Source organism: Mangifera indica, chromosome 2 (assembly GCF_011075055.1).
Source record: "Mangifera indica cultivar Alphonso chromosome 2, CATAS_Mindica_2.1, whole genome shotgun sequence".
Taxonomy (NCBI): Eukaryota; Viridiplantae; Streptophyta; class Magnoliopsida; order Sapindales; family Anacardiaceae; genus Mangifera; species Mangifera indica.
The window spans coordinates 5,462,910-5,466,606 of record NC_058138.1 but is presented as its reverse complement, the minus strand read 5'-3'; positions in this window follow the sequence as shown (position 1 = coordinate 5,466,606).

The window sequence follows — 3,697 nt, the reverse complement described above, 5'->3', positions numbered from 1 at the left end:
AAAATTTAGTAAAAATAAGTATGTATAAATAATTATTATATTTGATTAGAGGTAATAAAAGAACACTAGTATGATATTTTATTTAAATGTCCTTGGATACAATTATTCTAAAATATTTTTTATATTATTTGTAATATTAATTGAAAATGAGATTATTTTGCCATAAGAAATAATAAATAAGGATATAATTATAATAAAATCAAGATTATCTTGGTAATCTTTTAACATCTAAGGTGGAGAGGGTAATCAGATTACCCTTATATTACTTGCTATATCATCATTCTTATAAACCAAAGTAATATAAGTAATAAAAGATAGATTACTAAAATAATATTTATTAACCCCTAACCAAATGCTCCCTTAGGTGTTGGTGGTTCTCAATATATATAAGAACAAAATGGGCAACTCATAGAATAGATTTGGTTAACCCAAACAAGTTATCGTGGAATCAATCCTAAATGAGACCCATAAAAGGCCAGATTAGCAATGGACTTGAACAGAATCTATAACTAAGGTTGCATTCAAACTGAACCATCTTGACTCAAATTATTGTTTAACTTAATTTGAATTGGATTCATGTTAAAGTTTCAATTTAATAGCTTAACTCAAATTTAGCTTAAATCTCCCCTCGACTGTGCTTTTCATCTCGTCAATGTTATTTATCTTGTTGATGACACTCATCTCAATGAAACCTCTAACAACATCTTTAATCAATTTGAATGAACTAAAACTTATTATTTATGATTCAAGTTTGACCATGTTCAAACTCAACCTAAATCCAACTCTATCTATGTTTTAACAGGTTATCAAATCTTATCTTTTCTTGCTTCTAAATCATATTGCCCACTATGATAAAATTACACAATCTATTCGCATGCATACAAACTCTTAATAACATTGTTTCTATAAAAGTTGCATCCATGTTAAGCCGGCCTATTATCAGAAGTAAGCTCGTCTTGATTCTTAAGTGAAGTGTTGTTCGAGTTTGGCTCAATTTGTATCCACTCCTAATTACATGTTTAATTTAGTTTTAAAATGTGTATTCGTCTATATTGATAACTTTATCGATATGAATAGACCTAATAAAATTTGACACGATCAATTAACTCGACACGACATGATACAATAATATTGAGTTAGGGTTATGATTTTCAACATGAAAAGTAATTTGGGATGGATTAGGATTGACCCTTGAAAAATTGGGTCGAGTTATGACCCGAGCTAATCCAAAAATTTTAAACAAAATATATTGCACAACATCATAATGTTAAAAAAAAAAAAAACCAACATCCTTTATTTTTTTCCATTTAACCAGAAAAGTTTCAATCCATAAAATATATATTCCCTAACTTGAATCAACCAAGAAATAAATATTTCATCACCAAACACAAAATATGCATTAACCAAAGACATTCATTTTAATTTAATAACTCTTTTTGGGAGACTTATAAAAAGCTATTTGCATTTTTTTTTTGTTCATGTGTTATAAGTACAACTAATTAGAAATTATTATGTTTGGTGTGTTATATTCATACACTTGTTAATAATTTTAATATTTATGAGAATCACATTCATCATATGAATTGAAAATTAAATTTTTTAAATATTTGAGAAATGGTTGTCAATCTTATTGGCTATCGGTTGCATTATTTTGAAATTGAAGTTGCAGATTTACTTGGGTTATTGATTATAATATTTTGTTTTTTTATCCTTACAATTGATCACATAAAAAGATAACAAATAAACTATTATGTAATGTTTGGTTTAAATGAAAAAATGAAAAATTGTCATAAAGATAGATATCCTAGAAAATTATTAAGTATAAATTATTATTATATTGATAGAAATTAGTAAATATAAATAATTATTGTGTTTGGTTAGATGTAATAAAAAAAAACTAAGATATAATTTTAATTAAATGTCCTTCAGTATAATTATTTTATATTATTTATTATATTAATTGAAAATAAAGGTAATTTTGTCATAAAAATTAATAAGTAAGGATATAATAGTAATAAAGTTAAGATTACCATGGTAATCTATTAATAGCTAAATTAGAAGTGATAATTATATTACATTTTATATTACCTACCACATCATTATTGGTTATAAACAATTACCAAAATTTTTTATTAATGACAAACCAAATAAAATAATGTTAATAATAAAAAATAAATTATTAAAATAATCTTTTAATATAGTGAACCAAATGCCCCTTTAGTATCAATTTGAAATACTAAATTTTGTTTTGAAAAAATATCATTTCATGTTAAAATTTCTTTTTTTGTGTACTATTATGTAATAAATTGTGTTATTCCTTAAAATTTGACAAAATGCGTTTTTTTTTGTAACAAATCAAGTCATTATATGTGTTTTGACATGTCTTTACTTATTATATAGTTTAGGTTAATTCGGATCGGGTCAGGTCAACTCGACAATATTTCAGTTTGATGTAGGATTGAGAAATTTTGACACGATTTTATCTTGAATCATATTAGGGTTTAAGTGTAGATATGAACCACTACGTATTATATTGTATGATACGTATATTGTATCATACCAAATTTAATTCGATTTGAATTAAATTAAATAATTCAATGTAAATTACCAATGAAGTAATTAAATGTAAATCTTGATTTGATTCTATTTGAATTATTGTTTAATTTGAATTCAAACTAAATTCAAGTCAAAAGGTTTTGTTTGTTTCGAACTATAAATCCAAACCAAATAAAGCTACATCAATTTCGGGTCAAATGAATCCAAACCATCAATTTGAGTCAAATCAAATTAAATCAAATCATGTTATATTTGAGTCAAGCTTAAGCTAAGAGATGTTCGAATGAGTCTGAGATAAGCATTGTAAAAGCGAGTTGGAGCCCAAATCCGAACTTTACACATTATTATAAATGAGTTTGGTCTCACACAAAATCTTCCACTGTCACTCCTCGTTTTTAGTCTCTTTGCTAACAAACGAAAGGTCTCCCAGTCTTCCACCGTCACTCCTCCCTCTCAATCTCTTTGCTTACCTTCTCTTTGTCAACTTTATCAAAAAATTGTAGCAGACTTCAAGTAAGTATGAGTGAGAATTGAACGGTTTATGATTTTAGTTTGTTGCTGTGTTAATTAATTCAACCTAATTTTTGGTTTGATTTGTTGCTACACTAAAAAAAAAAAAATGGTGAGTGGATAAATATTCGATCGTTAAAAATATTATTTTCATAATGTTAGCAACCGACTATTTATGCTCCTACTAAAACTAAATAAATATGTACTTTTAGCGATGGACCTTATAAGTTTCTCATTAAAAAACTTAGACATTTGTTGTTATTGGTACAATTGAATTGAATCGAGTTGACTTGATCTCAAATTCAAGTTGAGTTTGAATTGGGAAAGTTAGCGCATTTTAAAATTAAGTTAGACTCGAATTAAAGGAAATTCAAGTCAGTCTAAATTGTGATATGTGGGATGGCTCGATCCAGTTCAAATATAATTCACTACTTAATTCAAGTTATATTAAGGAATTGTACAAAACGCTATCATTTTTCCCATTGTTAGATGAAACAATAATGTTTTGTCAATAAACTATGAACTCGAACCGCATAACTGAACCACAAATTTAAGTTATAAACTCAAGTAAAATTCAAATTAAATCATTTTTAACTCGAGTCAAACTCAATCCATATTTATAATAAAGTAC